The following is a 23,006-nucleotide window of genomic DNA, read 5'->3' as shown; positions in this document are numbered from 1 at the left end:
TTAGGCTAGTTGGACCATTTGAGATCCTGGAGATGATCGGTTAGGTGGCCTATAGATTGGCCTTATGCCTTGCATTGTCTAGGTGGACAACATTCTTCATATTTCCATGCTGAGGAAGTATGTATCAGATGGGACTCATGTATTGAGTTACGAGAATCTGGAACTAGAGACAGATTTTTCCTATGAGGAGCAGCCAGTTCATATTTTAGACAGAAAGGACAAGGTCCTGAGGAACAAGACTATACCTTTAGCTAAGGTATTATGGAGTAAGAACAAGGTCGAGGAAACGACCTGGGAGCTGGAGGCAGATATGCAGAATCAGTATCCTGAGCTGTTCAGGCAAAATTTCGAGGACGAAATTTCTGTAAAGAGGGGATAGTTGTAACGTCTTATATTACCTAATATGGCTTAGGGCCTTGATTAGGGGGGCCAGGATGGCAATTTATGGAAATTATATGTTTTTGTGATATATATATATATATATGCGTGTAAGTATGTGATTATGTGAGTTATATGATAATATGACTAGATATGCATGTTTAGGTGTGTTAAATATGCATGTGGGCCCGTTTCTTTTTAGAAGGGAAATTTTCATAATTTGGCCCGTTATGGGTATATTTGGAATATATGTGCATATATGTGATATATATGTGAGACCACATTATTATGTGGATATATTTGGGTTACTCGGCACGAGACAATCCTAGAGAGCAAGTTAGAGGGAAAGTCACAACGAGACTTAATACCCGACTCGAGGTGAGTCAAGGGGTATTTCGAGTATCTAGTAAATTATCGGGTTATCAGGCAATGAGAATAAATATTCGAGGATATATTTGTAGTTAGTGAGATTAGGAGGGAATCTCGGGGATTTTGGCCATTTTTACCTCGGGGACGTTTTTGGTACCCCGACCTTCAGGATTTGATTAAGGTTACTTAGCGTATAATTAAACCTCACAAACACTCAAACAGAAGAAAAAACATGTTCTGCTTCTCTCTCTCTCTCTCTCTCTCTCTCTCTCTCTCTCTCGGCTACACACACTCTCCCTCGTATTCCTTGGGAAATCTTGTGGTTTAAGGAGAATCGAGGCTAGCTTAGGCTTGGGATTGCTTGGGGAAAGACTTACCATCGACTGGGGCAGCAGAGGAAATGATTTCTAACCCTAAATCTCTGTGTTTCTCTGGTTTTTAGTTAAGTTTTTGGAGTTATAGAGACTCAGTTATGAGTTGGGAATTTAATGGGGTTTTTGCCAAGCTTTTGCTTGGTATTTGATGGTTTTGGGCTACTGAAGTGATTGAGGACTTTACTTTTGAATTTTAGCTATGTTGGGAAAAAACAGGGTTTTCATGTTGAGCTGCGACCCTGTTCTTGGGGCGCCATGGCTCTCTTGAATGCTGGGAGAAGCAGATTCCTTTGGGCCATTTGAGCAACAATGCGTGTCGCAGTAGAGGAGAGCTTAGGCTCTCTGACTTGGGGCGGGTCGCGGCTCCTTTATTTTGAGCCACAACGCTTGAAGGGTTTTGAGCCCCATGAGGGTTTTTGAGTTTGGGAACTCAAACCTAAGGGCTTGGGGTTGATATTACTACTAGGTTTAGTAGAATTTGACGTCCCGGAGGCTAGGACTCGGTCCGGAGCCATTACTTGCTTGTTTTGATGAGATTTTCTACTGGTTGTGAATAGGTTTTCACTAAGGGCTCAGGACCAGGATCGTGCTCGAAGGTCGTTCTTAATACACATTGCACTCGGACCTAAGGTATGAAATTTGCACCCAATACATTGTATATGTGATTAGGGCTTGGCCCGATTATTGATTATAACTATTAATAGGGCTCGACCCCTAAGAATGAACGTGAATTAGGTTATGCTTGTGTTTACCCAAGAATGGACTACCTGATGACATGGCAGGATTGATCTACATGTGGGAAACACGTGGTAGTTTTAAGTGAACATATCCTCCTCGATCCTCGACCAGGATCATTGGCTTATCAAGTAATCAAGGGCGATCAGCCTGGTCGCATATATTCAGTTATTTCCTTTAAATATGCAATCTTGTAATTACGTATTAATTACAGTTTTCATTATTGTTTAGATACGCATGTATTAAATGTAATTAAGGCTGATTGGCCCATGTAAACCTCCTTGAGCCTATAAATAAGAATCAAAGGGCTCAAGAGAGGGGACTTTTGCTTTTCGAACATTTGGCATGAGAACGCTTGAGCTAAGAGATTCTAAGAGAGAAAAAGAGTGTTGTTATCCATCACAATTGTATTTATCTGAGATCTAGTGAAACTCGTGAACCCTAGTTCATTGATCACTATTCTTAGAATACTACATCAATAAGAACACTAAGTGGACGTAGGTTGTTACCATTCTATTAGGGTCAAACCACTATAAATCGTTTGTGTAGTTTATCTTTTTGTCTAGAGTTCTTCTCATTTTTCATCTTACTTTATATCATTTATTTGACTCCATGTCGTTGGCCAATTTGAGGGTCAATATTTTGGTGCTTTCATTGAGAGTTCAACTCAAGACTTCCAGAAAAATCAAATGGAAAAAACATCTAGAAAGACGGGACAAACCTCTGGTGCTGCATCCACCCAGCCTCCTCCACAAAATGTGGCTGAAGATGAACAACAGTTGGATTTCGAATAGGAGGAGATGGATTCTGAGACCTTGAGGACAACACTGAGTGTGTTGCAGGAGGATTTAGCAAATCTGAGGGCTAATCAAGAGAATGTGGCTGAGACAATGGCATTGCAACAAAGAGAAATTGACCGTCAACATCAAGAATTGAATGAACAGCAGATTGACATGGACTGTCGACAAAGGGATGCCACTGCCGCCCTAGAAGCATCCATTAAGTTGGCCCAGGGACAACCTACGCCAACTTCTCAACTGGATCAGCCACCAAGTGCACCACCACAACAAGGCCTAGACCCAAGTCCTCCACCTCAGCCGAAAAGCCCTTAGAGGCCAGAACAACCTCCTGCGGCTCAACATGATATTCCATTTCAAAACCCTGAGCAGCAGCCACCTTCTCATTCTGATCGAGATAATCCACAGCATGAAAGGCAGAATAGGGCCGGGCAACCTCCCTGAAGCCCTAGACGCCAAACTGCTGAGGAACCGAACCCACCGAACAGGGGACAGCGTCCTTCTGCTAGCAGAAGACAAGTCGAGTAAGGCTCTGCGGTCAAGGGCCCCCCACGACATAATAATGCCCGAGGACCCACCGACCAGCGCAAGCCTCCCCTTGACGCTTGGGATATGCCAGCGAGAGGAGGTGACAGTGCAATCAGCAAGTCGCGACATAACTGGTCGCATTTTCGAGATGCACACGACTACAATGAGGTTGATTCTGGAATAGGAAATGATGGTCAAAGACAAGGAAAGAGGGGTGGAGAACAGAATCCCCCACCAAGAGAAAATAGGCCTGCGAGCCAGAATGCTGGGGGGCAGCCTAGGCAGTCTAACGTCTTTGATCGGTTAGGCGTTAGCGAGCAAAGGCATAGAGATGACGACTTGAGGGATGTGCTTAATGATAGGCAGGAAAGGCACGATGAGTACGCTCCTCTAACATCGGTAGCCCTAGCAATACCAGACGCAGTACAGGCCCAGATCGATGCGCTAAATCAGGTCGTACAGTAGCTGGTGGGGAGCCGAACATCCCACATCGAGTATGATCAGAGAAGAGGCACTCCATTCATAAAAAGAATAACGATGGCAGAAATCCTAAAAAAAATTAAGATGATAGTATTGCCCAACTTCAATGGATATGGGAACCCAGTATCTCATGTGAATAAATTCGAGATACAAATGGACATCCAGAAGGTGTCGGATGATGCTCACTGCAGAATCTTTCTGGCCACCTTGTCTGATACTACTTAGGAGTGATTTTTCAAATTCCCTCCCGCTAGCATAGTGTCATGGGAGATGTTCGTAAAGGTTTTCTATGGGCAATTCTATGCTGGTTGAGTACATCCGACTTAAGCCAACCAACTGGTCAAGATATGCCAGAATGAGGGAGAATCCTTAAAGGAATATGTCCAACGTTTTATGCGAGCAGCAGCTGTAGCTAAGACGGTTGGCGATGAGGGGAAAATGATGGCACTTACTGCTAGAGTGCGGCGCCACTCACCCATCTGGAATAGTTTAAGGAAGAATGGGGTGAAAAGTACCCAAGAATTCCTGGATCGAGCAGACCAGTACATCAAGCTCGAAGAGGCAAATTGCTAACAAGGGGAAGTCGCCTGCAGGAGACAAGGGGCCAAAGGATGAACTTGTCAAAGCTACCAATGGGTCAGATAAACCCAACTGAAATAGCAAAAACAATGGGAAAAACGGTGGAAAAAGGGCAAACAATGAGCCATCGACATCTGAGAATAAGCGCCCTAAGGGTAATAGATACGAGCCAAGATTCACCAATTACACGACCCTAGTCGAAAGCAGAGAGGAGGTGTACCAGGCGACCAGCACCAATGTTCCTTACAAGCGACCGGCTCCGATAAGGAAAGATATCTCCAAGAGAGATACAACCAAGTTCTGTCATTTTCACAATGACTATGGTCATGACACCAATGAGTGCAACCAACTGAAAGATGAAATTGAGCTCCTTATTAGACAGGGACACCTGAGGAGATACGTACAAGCCACTAGAGGTTCTTAGCGAGAGGCTCGAGGAGGCAATGAGCAGGCACCTGTACGCCAATGCTTGCCCCTTTTACAACCAACTCCTGTGGCGAGTACGTTGCTAACCATTTGTGGTGGACCACACCTAGCAGGAGATAGTGGGAAGGCAAGGGAGCAATACGCCCGAACCTTACGCCACGACCAAGACATTGAAATGCTGAATGTGGAGGAGCGAACTCCCAAGAAAGCTCAAACAGAGGAAGAACTTATAACTTTCTCTGAGCATGACGCTCAGCACGTCCGGTTCCCCCATTCGAACCCTCTGGTCGTAGATGTCCAAATTGCCAATATGATGGTTAAGCGGGTGTTAGTGGACACAAGGAGCTATGTAAATATTCTGTACAAGTCTTCGTTGGAAAGGATGAAATTGTCCACGAAGGATTTGGAGCCATGCAACCAAACCATTTATGGTTTTCTGGCAAAGGGCTCGCGCCAACAGGGTCGATCAGGCTTCCGGTCACAGCAGGAATTACACCTGCGAACATGACATTACTCACTACTTTTATAGTAGTCGATTGTCCTTCTGCATAAAATGTTGTGATTGGAAGGCCTATTCTAGTTGACCTATGAGTCGTGACCTCGGTATGGCACCTAGCCATGAAGTTTCCAACCGACGCAGAGATAGGATGCGTGTTGGGAAACCAGCGAGAAGCGAGGGAATGCTACAATTCCTCGATTGCTAAAGCGAAAAAGGGTGGATCGAGGGAAAGAGCCGAAAAAGGGTTGCAATTGGCCAATGAGATACAAGCCCCATCAGGTGGGCACGTCGCCAAATAGGGTGTTGCCCAAAGTGAGGATAGGGATTTAGATCCTCGCTTTGGGGATTTTGAGGAAGATGTAGGACCAGTTGAGGACCTCGAGGAGGTCCAACTCGATGAGTCAGATTCAACCAGGGTTGTGAAAGTCGGTAAACACTTAGAGACAACAACAAAGCAAAAACTGGTGGAATTTTTGAAAAAGAACCAGGAGATCTTTGCCTGGTCGCACAAAGATATGGTTGGGATTGACCTAGTAGTTATCAGCCATGTCTTGAACATAGATAAAAAATTTCCACCAGTGCAACAGAAAAGAAGGCTACTCGACAAAGATAGATCGAAAGCCTTAAAAGAAGAAGTCGAGAAGCTGAAGGAGAACGGATTCATCAGGGTAGCGTTTTATCCATCATAGGTCTCTAATCCCGTACTGGTTCCCAAGCTAAATGACAAATGAAGAACATACGTGGATTTCACAGACCTTAATGAAGCCTGCCCGAAGGATTGTTTCCCACTCCCAAGGATCGACCAGCTGGACAATGCCACTTTAGGGCACGAGATCCTATCATTCATGGATGCATACTCTGGGTACAATCAGATCAGTATGCACCCACCTGATGAGGATCACACTAGCTTTTGGACCGATACAGGGCTTTACTGTTACAAAGTAATGCCTTTTGGTTTGAAAAACGCTGGTGAAACTTACCAGTGATTAGTCAATCACATGTTCCAAGAGCTGATTGGTGTAAATATGGAATTGTATTTTTATAACATGCTAGTTAAGTAGAAGAACACATCGGGGACCTGCAAGAATGCTTCAACATCTTAAACAAGTATCAGATGAAGCTGAATCCCCTTAAGTGTTCCTTTGGAGTTGGATCATGGAAGTTCTTGGGATTTATAGTAAACTCACGAGGCATTGAAGCTAATCTCGAAAAGATCAAGGCCTTGATCGAGATGAAGTCACCAACAAAGATAAAAGATGTTCAAAGCCTAACCGGAAGGATTGCCACCTTAAGTAGATTTATTTCCAAATCATCGAACAAGTGTGTCCCATTTTTTAATCTACTTAGGGACAATAATAAATTCGAATAGAAGGAGGAGTGCGAACAGGCTTTCCAAGCTCTAAAGTCTCATATGTCCCAACCACCATTTTTATCTAAGCCGTTCGAAAAGGAAACTTTGTTCATCTATTTGGCGATCACAGAATACGCTGCTAGTGTTGTCCTGGTAGGAAAGGAGGAACATGTGCAAAAAGATGTGTACTATATAAGAAAAAGGCTAATAGGAGCAAAACTGCAATATCCGCCCATTGAGAAATTAGCCTACCACTTGATCTTAGCCTCTAGAAATTTGTGGCCATACTCTCAAGCTCACCCCATCGTGGTACTCACCGACCAGCCACTACGGTAAGTCCTGCAGAAGCCAGAAGTCGTTGGTCGATTATTGAAATGGGTAGTTGAACTTGGACAACTCGATATTTCTTATTTTCCATGAGCAACAGTGAAGGGACAAGCTCTAGCAAATTTTGTCGCTGAATTAACGGGGCACCAGGACATTGGGCCAGCAGAAAAGCCTGAACCTCAAAGCCAAACTCCCTCTTGGAAGTTGTTCATAGATGGCTCTTCTAATGAGCACAACGCTGGAGCAAATGTGATTAGGGGTGCACACAGGACCCGCAAAACCCACTCGACCCAAACTCGGAGAACCCGTTTTTTTCGAAAAAACCGACAAAATCGGGTCTAACCCGACCCGAACTCGAAAAAATCGGGTCGGGTTCGGGTGTAACCCGAAAGCCGACTGAGATTTTTAAAAAACAAATTTAATAAATAAATAAAATCTGTAAAAATTTCTAAACCCTAAAGTAACTAATCCGACCCCCTTTTTTTTTGGTCTTCTTCTCCTTCGTTTCATTCAAGCGGCAGCTCCCTCTTGGTTTAAGCTTCAGCACGGCAGCCTAGCCTCGGAGCCTCCCTCTTGGTTCAATCTTCAGCACGGCAAAAAGCAGGAGATAAGAAGAGAGCCCAGCCGAGTGGAGTGCCTGCCAGTGCCACTGCCCAGACGAGAGCCCGGAGCCTCCCTCTCACCCTCAGCTCTCACGCGGCAGCACCACGAGATCGGACGGCCACCACCAGCGGCGCGACACGCCTCGCCTCGCCAGCAGCAGTCCAGTAAGCACGGCTATATAATATATATATTTACATTTAGTGTATATATATATATATGTTAGGCAGTTTTGTTTTGGTATACTATATTTATAAATTTAACGGCTATGTTTGCTGAAATAAGGGCAAGTCTTGTATGTATGTACACAAAAGTCAGAGATTTTGGGTTCAGTTTGAAATTTCTGTTTCCGAATGCAATTTTCGTTATACAATTTTTTAGTTAAACTTTTGTCAGGGCAATGAACATATGATGCATGCAATGCAAAAAAAAATGGCATTTTTGCAAATCTGGACTTTTCGGCCCAAAATCAGAAATGGCCCAGCAAACCCGAAATTACACCCGAACCCGAACCCGAGTGAACCCGAACCCGAAAAAACCCGAAAATTTCGGATCGGTTTCGGTACCATTTTTCTTAACCCGAAACCCGCAAAACCCGAACCCGATGAACCCGAAACCCAAAAATCCGACCTGTGTGCACCCCTAGGTGTGATTTTAGTCACACCCGAAGGACATCAATTCCACTGTGCAATCATATTGGACTTCAAAATGTCCAATAACGAAGTCAAATACGAAGCTTTGCTTGCATGATTAAGATTAGCCAAGGCCATGAACATAAAGTCACTTGAAATCTATAGTGACTCCCAGTTAGTGGTTAATCAAATTGCCAGAGAATATCAAACCAGGGGTCTAAAGATGGTTGCTTATTTAAACAAAGCAAAGGATTTGTTAGCACAATTTGACAAATATACTTTCCAGCAGGTACCTCACGACTAGAACTCAAACGTTGATGCTTTGGCCAAGTTAACAAGTGCAAAGGATGCTGACACCTTAAATATAGTGCATGTTGAATGTTTATCCGCACCAAGGATCCAAACAGAAGAAACCTCCCTGGTCATCCAAGCAGCAGACACATGGATGACACCTTTCATTGAGTACTTAGAATGTGGAATATTACCGTCGGACAGAAACAAAGCAAGAGCCCTCCAGAGGCAGTCAGATCGGTTTATCCTGGTCGACGGAGTTTTGTACAGAAGGGGGTACTCAATTCCACTCCTAAGGTGTGTTTCAAAAGAAAAGGCTAAAGAATTAATTTGGGAAGTCCCCAAAGGTTTTTGTGGAGATCATGCTGGGGGCAGAGTTTATCAAAAAAGATTTTTAAGGCAAGGATACTTCTGGACAACAATGAATGAAGACTCTGTGGGTTTTATTCGAAAGTGCGACAAGTGCCAAAGATTTTCCAAGATAACACGAGCAGCCCCTAATGAGATAAAATAGATGCAAAGCCCGTGGCCGTTCACAGTGTGGGGAATAGACTTGCCCACGGGAAAAGGCAATGCCAAGTATGTTGTGGTTGTTTTTGACTATTTCACGAAGTGGGCCGAAGCTGAGCCACTTGCAGCAATAACAACCAAGAAAGTTCTCGATTTTGTGGTCAAGAACATCGTGTGTCGCTATGGGCTGCCAAGGAAGATTGTTTCAGATAATGGCACACATTTCGATAGTGATCTGTTCACTGATTTTTTTGAAAGGCATGGGATTATCAAGAGTTTTTCTTCAGTAGCTCATCCACAGGTAAACGGACAGGTTGAAGCTGTCAACAAAACACTGAAGGATACTCTGAAGAAAAGGCTTGAAGAAGCGAAGGGGGCATGGTTAGAAAAGTTACCTAAAGTCCTTTGGTCGTATAGAACATCCCACCGAACAGCAACAGGCCATACTCCATTTTCCTTGGCCTATGGGTATGAGGCTATGTTTCCTGTTGAATTAGATCCGCCATCGCACCGAAGGTTGGCATTTGATCAAGACGTTAATAGTCAGTTATTGATGGAATCTTTGGATTTAGTCGATGAAAGGCGCGAGCAATCTCAACTCCAAGTAGCAGCTTACCAATAAAAGGTCGCTGGTATTTCAACTCTAAAGTACGCGAAAGAAAGTTTAATGTGGGAGATTTGGTACTTAGAAGAGTTTTCCTCAACACCCGCGATCAAGTTGCTGGAGTGCTTGGACCTAACTGGGAAGGGCCATACCAAATCGAAGAAGTCCTAAATCTAGGCACTTATAAACTTGCTCGCTTCAATGGAGATCTCGTTCCTCGCTATTGGAATGGAGATCACCTGCACAAATATTATCAATAAACAGTTCTTTCTAAAGAATTGGCTTGTAATTTCACTTTTTACAAGTTTATGAACAAGGGTTAGTCAATCATATGACTGATCACTTATAAGTGTAAGATCAAATATGTGATCACTTGTACAGACACGATTGTCCATTTATTACGAGAAATAAAAGGAACTTTGCACAGCAAGTTATTCTTGTCAATCATTGTATTTATTACGAGTATTTGCTCATTACGTGTGTTGTTTTGCTCTATTATCATTTTTATAAGTATTTATTCCAAGTAGTAATGTTCAAATAGGTCTTAGTCAAGGCAAGTGACTGAGGACCTTAAGCTCCTCAATCAGTTGGGGGCATATAAGGTATCAAGCAAGCAAAGCATATCAATAATTATATGTAAATACATGAGCAAAATAAGGGAAAACATGCTACGGTACTTAGAGTATTTTTCAAAATTTTGTTTAAATTTTGTTAAATCAAAATAGAGTGCTATGCTAAGTAAGGTCATGCGAACATATGTTATAATAAAGTGCAAATATTATAATGTCAAAAGTAAAATCTTTTCACCAAGAGCAATTTCTGCTCGGATGAAATTGTTAATTAAAAGAAAAAACTGCCCGTGCAGCAAAAAAAATTGTCTTGACATCATGAACCAAGGTTCGTGTGTCCCAAGTTATAAGTAAAAATAAATACAGGTAAAAATTTATAAAGCTGGAGAAAGATCCTGAGGCTCTTATGGCTGCTGGTCGACGGTGGCCCCAGCATCTTCATTGACGTCCTCAATGACTGTTGCCAAAAATATCTCAGAGGATCCCTGAGCTCTCTCCTCCTCTTCCAGCAAAGCAACACACTTTGCCAACTCAGTCTCCCTTATAGGGTCTAGTAGGTAGGTAAAGTATGCCTTGGGATTGCTCTTCCAGAACATGTAGAAGCACTGGAACACCGCTCCCTCGTACTTCTCCAGGTTGCAGGTGTTGGTCTCCTCAAGGTCAGCAACCTCTTTGCGGCTGATTTCTAACTCTGATTGAAGTTTGTTGGCTTCTCGATAGTTTATCAGCGAGGCTTCCTTGTACCTCTCCTTGGAGGCAGAAATTTTGACCACAGAGCCCTCCTTCTTCTTCAGTTCCTCCTCGAGCTTCGCAATCTTAGCCTCAGCTACTCGCAACTCTTCAACATGCTTGGCCTCAACCACCTTGTCCTGCTTGACTAGCCTCTCCTTAGCCACCTTGATCTCTTCAGCATGCTTGGCGACCACCTCCTCCAAGTGGCGCCAACTGGTACTCACGGTCAAAATCCCCTACGATTAGAAAATAAAAGTAAAAAGGTTGTTAGTATCTATCAGAGAGATAAGCAATCAAACCACAATGGAAGCAGCAGCTTACAGTGAGTAGTTAATTTAGTGTGCGGCTAAGGAGCTGGTCGACTGGCATGGTAGGAGCGTTGCTGAAGGATTCCAAACTACGCCAGTGTCTGGATAGTTTCTTCAGCCTGTCACTGGCCGAAGTGCAAGCGGAGTTCAGGATCGCCTTGACCAGAGTTTTATCTGGATGAGCAGTAGGACTTGGGTTGGCAAGAGCTGGGGGATTCTGTTCAGTGGGAGCTGGAGGAGTTTGGTCAGCAGGGCCTGGAGGGGGAATTGTCTCTTTGGAAGGAGTTGGTGCAGGAGGGTCCTCTGTCCGAGCCCTCTTTGCAGATGGGTCACTATAGCCTTCTCCTGGCTGGCGCCTGTTCCATTTCTTCCTGCTCGTAGGAGTGGTGGTAGTAGGGTTGCTGTATAAATCGAACACTTTCTTGGCAGGCATATCTGCAAAAAAAAAAAAAAAAGCATACGATCAGTCAGAGCAAGTTGTCATACAAAAAAGACAAGGAAATGGAGAGAAAAGAAATTATAAGTAAAATACTCGGCTACAACTACTGTCATTGCATTATCTATTGTATTACTGCTACACTCACTCTCTTCCATGAAGAAGTCTGAATCTAAACTAGTCGCATATTTAAAGTTGTCGTCCCCGTCAAATAAATGACAAGGAATGTGCAAACTGTCGTTCTCATCCGAGGACTCAAGTACAGGCTCGGGGTGTTCAGAAAGCTTCTGCTTGCCTTTTCCCAATTGAGCAGGGGCAGTAGCTGCTCGTGGAGTACTGGAGGGTTCCCTAATGGTCACTCTCGTAGCCCTCCTCGGGGGTTGTGACACATCCTGGTTCTGCTCAAGAACTTCTCCCCCAGTTGCACTTCCCGCTGTCGATTCCCTCACATCCTGGTGAGGTGCAAGAAGACCGACCAACCTTAGGTTATTCTCTGTGACCAGCTCTTTGACACTTTTTTCAATATTTTTCATGTTGGCCAGGGCTGCTGCTCTTATCTCCATGTCTAGAGTGGGGACTGGTCGATGCCATGGACCTGAACAACACCGAAGTTCTAAAATGCGAATAGGAAAGCTAAAAGAAAACAAATGACCAGTAAGTAAATGACTTACCTCCTTCAGTGAAGGCCAGGTTGTGGGAAACCAGGTCATGTGTTAAAAAGTACTCCTGGAAGTACTTCCCCACGTTAGACTTGTGGGTATTGTCACGTTGGACTTGTTGGACTTGTGGGTATTGTCACTCAGGAAGGTGCGAGCAGATTCCTGATGGTAGAAATGGAAGAACCCCGTGTTGTTGTGGTTGGAGTTAGATTTGAGATCAAACAAGTAATTGATCTCATGTGGTGTAGGAACGGGCCACTTCTTGTGATTGTAAAGGATATAGAGAGAAGAAAGCCCTCTATATCTGTTTGGGGTGATTTGGAAGGGAGCGACCTCGAAATAGTTGGCCACCCCCTGGAAGAACGAATGTAGAGGCAAGGTTGCTCCTGCCTCAATGTGATAACTCGACCAGGTGTTGAAGGCACCCCCATGTAGGTTTGTCCGCTAGTCGATCGTGGGCTTGATGAGAGTTATCCCGGGAAGGCCATACTTCTTGAGATAATTGGCTACCATCCTAGCTGTAATAATACTAGGAGGTGCTACGTACCATTCAATTTCTGGTCAAAGGACGTCGTGGGGTTGGGCTTTGGTTTGAATTCCTGGCGAGGAAGTGTTTTCAGGTTGAAGGTTGGTCAGAGGAGTTTTAGCCTGAGGAACAGGCTGTGTAGTAGAAGGTTTGGTTATATTCTTTTTTCTTAATTGAGCGATGGACTTCACGGGACCCATATTTGTTGGGCTGCTCGCTAGTCTGTCTGCATGGTTGTGTTGAGAAAAGGGAATTTCTGAGAATTGCAGTGACAGCTGTTCTTGATCTTCGAGCAGTAGCGTGAGCAAGTCGTCATCAATAAGCCTCTCACCTCCCCACGGGTCGTGCATGAAAATCTGTGAAAGAGAAAGGGAGATGAGAACCTATGACCAATAGACTAAAGAAGTGGAAGCGTTGGGATAACGCTGCTCGTGTTTAAAAGTTAAGCTTTTATACGACCAGCAACATTCTAACGTAAACACTAAAAAATATGCAAACAGTTTGGAAAATGGATTAAAAAGCAGAAATGAAAAGAAAAACTTTTCAACTCTGAAAAAGGGAGGGGAAAACCCAGTTTTTTTTTAATGCCTAAAAAGTGAATTTTTACTTCGATTTTGCGCCTTAAATCAATAATCCTAACTCCCAAACCAATTCCTAAGCCTTGTTTAGTGTTTTTCCTTTATCATATCATGTTAATACTTATCAGCCCGATTACCCCAATCATTTTTTTCAAGAACATTCGGGAACTCAGAATTCAAAACCACACCAGAAAACTCAAAATATAACTATTGCATGGCATCTCAGAGATGAAGAAGTTCAAGGGACTTACTTGAGTAGAAAGTTGAAGGAGAAATACAAGCGGTAATTTGAGTGGCTGAACAAAGACTCCACGGATCACCGGAGTCATCTGAGTTTCCTGGGTCCTTCGTATTTCGTTCTTTAGTTTCTACTTCGTTCTTCAATGTTCTTGAGGATAGAAGGAAAGTAAAAAGTAAAAAGTGAACCTGAGAGTTATTTATAGTGGTCGATGCATGGTTAATAAGGAAATGATGGGAGATGGTTTTTCGAGGCATGGAAAAGTGTGATAGCCGTCAAATCGCTTTTGGGGAACTGCAATGACATGATTGGTTGCCTTTTTTCAAAAAAGGCATTGATGGCTCTGGTAGGTCTAACAGGTCACGCGAAGGGTCACCCAAAGGGTTGATCGTTTAAGTTTACTTTATACTGGTCATAGTAAAATAAACTTGGGGAGCAAATGTTTACCCAAGAATGGACTACCTGATGACGTGGCAGGATTGATCTACATGTGGGAAACATGTAGCAGTTTTAAGTGAACATATCCTCCTCGACCCTCGACCCTCGACCCTCAACCCTCGACTAGGATCATTGGCTTATTAAGTAATCAAGGGCGACCAGCCTGGTTGCATATATTCAATTATTTTCTTTAAATACGCAATCTTGTAATTATGTATTAATTTCAATTTTCATTATTGTTTAGATACGTATGTATTAAAGTAATTAAGGCCCATTGGCCCATGTAAACCTCCTTGAGCCTATAAATAAGAATCAAAGGGCTCAAGAGAGGGAGCTTTTGCTTTTCGAACATTTGGCTTGAGAACGCTTGAGCTAAGAGATTCTAAGAGAGAAAAAGAGTGTTGTTATCCATCACAATTGTATTTATCTGAGATCTAGTGAAACTCGAGAACCTTAGTTCATTGATCACTGTTCTTGGAATACTACATCAATAAGAACACTAAGTGGACGTAGGTTGTTACCATTCTATTGGGCCCAACCACTATAAATCATTTGTGTCGTTTATCTTTTTGTCTGGAGTTCTTCTCATTTTTCATCTTACTTTATATCGTTTATTTGACTCCGTGTCGTTGGCCAATTCGATGGTCAACAACTTGAATGCTCTATATCAGGGTAATTGTTTAATGAATGCTTGCCTTGTTTGCATAGGTAGGGCTCGGCCCCGTTAAGGAACATGGTTATTACTGTGTTTGTGTTTGATTTGTTAATATACCATGATTTATATGTATGCATACTTGTATTGTCTGACGTATGCTTATCTATATTTGTGTTATACCCAGATTTCGAGCTATGTTAAATATGACCTCGAAAGTTGGATTCGCAGCAAATGGACTCATAAGGTTTGAAGTATGCTCCAGGATTGAATATCCAGCCTGCAAGACATAGACGACCTCGAATATGGTGACCTCGAAGTATTCATGACCTCTTCAAGGTAGCTCCGGAGACGCATCCATCCTCAGGGATGACCTCGGATCAGGGGTCCCGAGCTCGACACACATATAATCTCGAAAGCCACGTGACCTCGGTAGGTGTCTCTAGTTCGAAAGATGACGAGAAACCTGGGAAGCTAAAGCCTTGGAGATATATGATAACCACCTTGAATATCTATAAGTGTTGTCCATACGAGATGTAATCCTCATTTATTACTGTAAATCCCCTAGAATCGTGGGATATTATTTGGTCAGTTATACGTCCCCTGGTCCTCAGGGGACGTTTCCTTTTATATCTGATTATAGGCATTTAAAGCCATTAATTTTATTCACAAAAAGAGTAACTACCCAAAATATGTGGGATAGTATTCTGCAGCCTTCTCTATAAATAGAGAGGTTAAGCACCATTGTAATGGACGGAAATTCTGAGTCTTGAGAGAAAACTCTGAAGAATTCATGCTGAAGAATTTTCAGAGATAATCTTGAGTTTAATAACAGAGACTCGTGGACTAGGCAGATTTAACTGCTGAACCACGTAAAAATTGTGTGTTTGTGTTGTCGTATTTAAATTGGCCATTATCAGTTATTGTTTACGTGCTCTTCTTTCACTGCTGACGAAAAACGGCGTCAACAATTTGTATCTAATTTTTTGGTTATCTGAATGTCTGATTAAAGCCTTGACTTAGCAGTCAAAGGCGACAATAACGTGATGGTTGAGAGGTTTAGGCCTAATTAGGGACATACCATTAAGTTGGACTACCCTATGGTTGTTGGAAAACAAAGCGCTTGGCTAGCTCTATGGCTAGTTACTCAGAGCTAAGGGCAAGGGCCCCAGGTGACTCTTTGGTCACATAGCTAGGGCATAGGGTCATGGGTTGACTCTATGGTCATCTATTTAGGGCAGTGGGCCCCAGAATGATCAAATGATCATTTATTTGTAACTGTATGCATGCATGAGTAGGTTAATACTGCTGGGCATGCTAGATATGTTTTCGGAATCTGTATTTACTGTTCATGTACATGTTTAAGTTTTCTTGCTGAGCCTTGGCTCACGGGTGCTATGTGGTGCAGGTAAGGGGAAAGGAAAGCTAGACCAGCCATGAGTTGGAGAGCTTCGGTGGCGGTGTGTACATATGCGGCTAATCGTCCACCACAACCGAGGATATCTCAGAGGAACTAGGGTTGTATCCCTTATTTTTCCGCTTAGGCCAGCTGGTTGTAACTTTTGATCTATATATACCCTTTTAAACATATGTTTGTATCATTTTGGGATCCCATGTATGTATTAATCTTTTAAATGAAAAGTCAATGTTCCTTGACCAAATTTTTTAACCCTAACCCTTGACATCAACCTTAGTTACACGTTTATAACCAAATGACTTGATTAGCAAGTCTGACACTATTTAATGTACACAGTGTAACGATCCTGGATTAGGAGGATGTTACAAGTGCATTCATTCTCTTGAACCTTTCGTTGTAGGCATCAACGAAAGGTGTGAGATGGAAGGGACCTGAAAATAAATGGTTGAGACTAAGGGAAAAGTATAAGCGAAGGACTAAAAAATTAAATAACCCGAGAAATAATACTCACCAACCCTGGCAAAGTCCACGAGAAGAGTCGGGTTACTCTGTGTGGGGAAGCCACTTGCCCAGAAGAAGTGGTCCTTGTTGTCCCTTGCGTGGTTCTCATTGCCACTCGGGGTCTTATATTTCATCTCTATGTACATATTCGTCATAAAAGTATAGTACAGAATATATAACCTGACCAACACTCGATATCCATTTGAGGATAGCTAGAATGGAGATATTCCAACAAACTTCAAAAAGTCGACATAGTATTGGTGCAATGGCAAAGCTGCACCATCTTGGAGATAAGACGTGCTCCTGGCCCCGAGGCCGTGGACGCTTTCATGCGCTCTATCATCCTCCTGAGACAAGCGTACCTACATGGCACTAGTGTCCACCTCGTGGTGGGCTGTAATCCTCTCCAGAGCTCCTCAATGTCTGAGCTTCTTGGGGGTCACCTCCGCCTCAAAACCCGCAACGATATATGTCTTGTCCGATGAAAAGGGGCCCAAGTTTGTCTCTTCCTCCAAGAGGCCATGTTGAAGGGACCTCTTCGCCGCCAGGGGGTGGTCTTCCCTTACCACGAGAGCCTGACTACTCTCCGCTTGTTTTCTTTTCTCGAGAAGTCTTCCTACCTCTCGGGCCATCTCCAATATCTTGGAGTCAAACGTGTATAATGCCTACTGGTGTAGTTGTTGAAGCTCCTCAGACATCTGAAACAAGAAACCAAGCATTTAGCATCATGACCCGAAGAAGATAGGCCAAGAACGAGAACCCCTAAGACTATTGCTCGGGAAGATGAGAAGGTAAATTTCTAAGGGTCTAGAGTGTCTTTGGGACCAAAATATGGTCACTAGAGGGCACCACTGGAAACTATGAACATTGCCAAAATCTGGAAATTTTCCAAATTCAGGTCAAATACCCAGAAATGTGAAAAGTCGCATGCAGAGCGTAAGAGGGCAATTCGACTGATTCTAACGTCAAAATGTGCCCGTAAATTTCCTAAAAAGGTCTAAAAGAGGTCAAAATGACCTTGAAAGGGTCATTAATTCAAAATCCTAGACATGCACCTGTAACCCTCGATAGAATTCCAAAATAAACTCAAAGCCCAATAGGAAAAAGAGAAGAAAAAATTACTTGAGATGAAACGCTTGTATGCGCTGAACTGATTCCTAACTTTGAAAAACTATTTGCCATCTAACCAGAAGTATGATGATTCTCGCCAGCCATCCAGAGCATCAGGAACTCAGAAAATGGGGGAGATCTAGGAAATAAGAATGTGAAGGGGAAAATAGGGTTTGAGGGTTGTGAGGTTTTGAATTTCGAATGCCAATAGTGATTTCTGAGAGGCAGTTTTTGAGTTTTATACTTGAAGAGCTTGGGATGGAAGCAACTCCACGCTGAGTGCCGATTACCTATGACATAGGCACTCGAGAGTAATACAACGGCTAGAATCCTAGAGGCTTGGATTGTGATCATTGTCATGGGAAAAGGACGCCTCAGATATGGGGAGAAAGGAAAACTAGGGCACTGATAAGAAATTTTGGGACGTGGAGTAGACTTCTCATTAATGGCACAGATTGATGGCCCCAGCAATAGGAAGTCGACACATGGCACTACCTTTTCCAAGAGTGACGCCATGAAGAGCCAAAGTGTCTCCTCCTGAAGACCTTTCGAATTACTCATCTCATTCTAAGGCTCCATTGTCTGAAGACAAGTGAAAAACTGGGGGGGGGGGGGGGGGGGGGGGGCAAATGTTGTCCATGTTTTACCAGAGGACATGTGGCATTCATTAGAGGAGTTCGCTAGTGAGGTTTCGTACTATGATCTGGTCAGACGTGGATGTCTCCAAGTAAGGCCATGCCCCGAGGTCTGTCCTCGTGGCGTTAATGTCTCTAGGCGAGGCCACGTTCCGTGACCCGTCTCCAAGGCGTGGATGCCTCCAAGTAAGGTCACACCTTGAGGACCATTCAAATGGTCCTCATTCGCTAATCCCCTAGGTCTAGGATTCTTGTCGTCGGACCTGGAGTAGCTGCCAGATGTCAGTCATCGTAGCTGTGGCCCACCAGAAGATCATCTGACAACTTTTTGGTGAGCCTCGAGTAGTGGTGTGGAGATCGTACACTCGAAATTTAACACAGCGCCACCTAACATGGGAGAATGTGTATCGTATCCTGACACGGTTAGATACATGTTCCCCATAAAGTTGGTAGGTAGCTTTCTGCAAATGGCCCCGTGATTTGTATTAGTGCATCCCTATGTAATTATTTAGTATTTTAATCACCAAATAATGAGGAATGTTGTATTAATTGTTCATTAAGGACATTAATGACCCATACCACTATAAATAGGGCTGGGATATCTCTTTGTAAAGGGTTTGGAATTTTGGCTAGTTAAGCATCGTAAACTCAGAGCAATATATACACTGCTTAAGACTCCATTGAAGCTTGCTCAGATAAGCTTCAAACTCACTAATACAAAAGATTCTTGGACTAGGGCTCTTTTATAGCCAGAGCCACATAAAATCTCTATGTTATTTTCTTCTAGTTTTTGTCAATTACCAGAGGGGCTAGGGGGCTGAAGCTATAGAAACAAAAGATAGGATTGGTATGGGTCATGTGCGGGCTCCCCCATATCTTCACACTTATTAGAAAAAAAAACATAGACTAGGTTGATAGCGAAAAAGACAGTCAACAATGTCATTATCCTTATTTTAATCAGGAGACGTTGAATACAATGAATTCTTGTTTCATAATATGAATACACACACGCATATATATATATATATATATACATATATTTAAATTTAAATTTATCATTGCAGACAACATGGAATGCTAATCCTTATCAACCCTTGGCAAGAAAATGTGTACTTTCTCAATCGTATCGGACATAAGATTCGAGATGAAGCAATAATATTTGTTCGCATGTCATAAATTATTATTTATTAATTATTTACGTTTTATTGTTATTTTTTTTAACTCTTTCATTTTTTAATGCTTGTATTTTAGTTGATTTGCAATATATAATAATGCATCAAATGGTCGAAGAGGAAATAGGAGCGGTCCTAAATGGATAACAACTCAAGTATTCTTTCAACATAAACTCTTTATTTATGGTAGTATTTTTTTTTTTCATCATAAATGGATAACAACTGAAGTATTCTTTCAACATAAACTCTTTATTTATGGTATTATTTTTTTTAATTAAAGAATTAATTTTAATGTAGAGATGAGATAGATTCTGGAAAATTGTATGATGTGGATTAATAAGGATGAATTAATAATATTTGATTGATTATATGTATGCCACAAAGATGTTTGATTATGCTTTAGTGTTATTTTTTTTGTAGGGAGTTGGTGATTTTTAAGGGGAAACTTTGCTGAAATTTCAGTAGAATTGACAGTTATATAATATATTCTTCGATAGTTTAGAGGCTAAGTAAATAGATACTAGCTATTTTTAAGTGTGTGCTTTATTTTGAACATACATTAAATGTATGTTAACAAATTTAATGCCCCAAACAACCTGAAAGTATAGAGTGCATATACTACATGATGTTTTATATGAAATGACAACCACAAATGACCAAAATGAGCTTCTAAAAAAGAATGTAAGTGATCTAATATATATATATATATATATTATCGATATATTACTTAAATTATGTTTTGTATCATCTAACTATAATTTTATTTTATTTTGTGTAATTTAATGGGAAAAAAGAGTATATAATGGATGAAATTAACGAGTTGCGTAAAGAATGGATCGAAGCCCTCAAAGATCATATGCTATAAAATAGAATTTGAACTCCCTCGTGTTAATACAATTTGGTTTTCTGTACAGTATACTTACATTTATGGGTTGCACTATATACTTTTCTAATGCAAGTTTTGCATTGGAAATTTTTAAAATATAATTTTTTTTGTCTAAAAAAAGCATGTATTTGCGGCGGTTCAGGCAAAATTATTTTTATTACCCACTTTAAATGTTGGTTCGTACAAAATCGTCGTCTAAAATAACATTAGACGTTAGTTATTAACCACTATAAACGCTACTCCGCCTCCACAACATGGAGAGGTGGCGAGCAAAGATGACAATTTTTAAACGCCATCTAATGTATGTTTTAATGGTGGTTGCTCGTCGTCGTTAATTGTATCATCATTTAAAAGCACTATAGACAAGGGATGACACGTTAAGTGTAATTGGCGAGGGGTGCTCCCCCCGCCCTTATCCCCATTAACAATTTTAATCTCTGTCTCACCCATCCCCGCATATTCCTCGTCAGGGCAGGGTGGGGAATCTCTGTTGGAGCAGAGAATTCCCATGGGTACCAATTTTTCTAAAAGTAAACTAAGAAAAAAAAGGTAGATTACCTAACATTAATATACATTATAGTATATTAATAGTTCAAGGTATTAAATATTGTCCAAAATTAAATTAAAAATCTTTAAAAAGTTACTAATATGCTACAAATCACATAAAGAAACATGTAAAATAAATAAAATAATATTATAAAATAAATAAAAAATTAAACGGACTCTATCGGGGAGGGAGTGTTATCCCCATCCCAACATTCGAGGATAGAAAATGGCCCTTGTCCTCTCCCCATTACCTGTTTAGGTGGGAACTCCTACCCCATTAGGGGTTGGTCCCCGTGGGGCCCCATCTTCATGGGAAAAATATCCATCTCTACTATAGACGGTGATTTTTAACTGTCATTAAAAGTAGAACTATTGTTTATAGTCAAACGATGGTTCTTAAATGCCGCTACAACTCTGTGAGAATTGTCGTCATAAATGACTATTAACGGCAGTTTTGAACCACTGTTAAAAGTTGATATTTTTGTTGACTCTCATTTACATGACACTTATAAAGCGCCACGTAAAGACTCTTAACAACGGTTAAGAAATGTCAAATTAATTCAATAACACAAAACTTAGAGACTAATCAAAAATCATATTCATAGTATAAAGAAAAATCTTGATAATTAAAGAACTGTATTCAAAGTTTGAAGGTAAATCTTGATAATCAAATATTAATTGAGAAAATTAAAAATATAGAATGATCATAACATAATTTTATCACATAGAATCATCACTATTATGATGAGCAAGCACAAAATGAGAGATCAAAACACAATTATTTAATCAAAACACAAAGTTATAGTTAGAAAGATAAAACACTTATAAGTCGAACCCTAAAGCTTGCACATGAAGGACCTTCATTGTCAAAAATCTCTATTCCAAGCCTTGAGTTGATTGAAGCTTCTATAATGGTGGAATGAGAAGTTGGATTTAATAAGCCTTGAAACTCATGTAAGTCAAGCAATGTGCTTATGAGTTTCTTGGAGAAAATGAATGTTCTCAGGGAGCTAGAGAGAGAGAGAGAGAGTTGAAAGTGTGATCCAGGCTTTACAACAATGACCCATTTTATAGTGTAGGCATCGTCATTAGGCTCAATTGGATTAGACTGCTTAAACACTTCATTTGGAGCTAAAAGAGCAATTTTCGTAATGACAAGGCAACATGTCGCCAGAAATGCAGCAACAGGTTGCCTGCAACATTTTTAGCATAAGGTCTTTTAAGTTTTGTGGCGATATGTCGCCATATATGTTGCGACATGTCGCCTCTCCACTTCCTATGATGCATCAAAATTACCCTTAGACACCTCCAAATGACTCTAAATTTTAGGGAAAGCTTATATATCTCAATGTATCACTTTAGACTCATAAAAGTCAATTATAGATTCCTACAACAAAAGCTCATATATTTTCATTTCAACTTAAGTGAAAAACATTAAGTATTTTGCATTACATCGTGTTAAACTACTTAATCATTATATTTAACCAATCTTAACATATATTGTGTTTTAAATAATTCAAAACCACTCCCCTCTCTCTTCCCGACTTTTTCTCTCTCTTCATGGTCAACTTAGTTTCACCGACCACCCATCGGTATCCATAATGCTACACATGTCTGACTAGAAGATTGCCCACCCACCGATGATTCTGTGGTCAGAATTTCACCGTTAAATACCACCAGAAGCTGCACCATGTGCTGGTCAAAGGCGGCGCCAGAGGTATTTTCACTATGTTTTTCGACCACCACGGGCCTCGAGGGTGTTCCCAAAGGAACGAGCTTTTGGAGAGGAACAAAATCCAACCACCATCTTCGTCTATATCATCGGTGTTTTCCGATGGGGTTTTAGGTATATCTGGGGCTATAGAAGCTTTTTTTAGAGGCACTACTAGTCTTTTGGCCTCAAAAGTGGTACCATCACAACATACTATTCGAGGTGGTCGTTTTGGTATATAGCAAGCATATGTTTCTTGTCGTCGCTGGAGAAGATGATTGAAATTGGTTGTTTTGTGTTAACTTCCAAGTTTCTTTTATGCTTGGTTTAATCAAAAAACCAAAAGGTATATTGAATAATCGGAATGAGTCATTTTTGTGTTGTTTTTTAAAAATAACTTCGAAGTTACTTT

This window comes from Humulus lupulus, chromosome 3, assembly GCF_963169125.1.
Source record: "Humulus lupulus chromosome 3, drHumLupu1.1, whole genome shotgun sequence".
NCBI classification, from domain to species: Eukaryota; Viridiplantae; Streptophyta; class Magnoliopsida; order Rosales; family Cannabaceae; genus Humulus; species Humulus lupulus.
Note: the sequence above shows the minus strand (reverse complement) of the source record.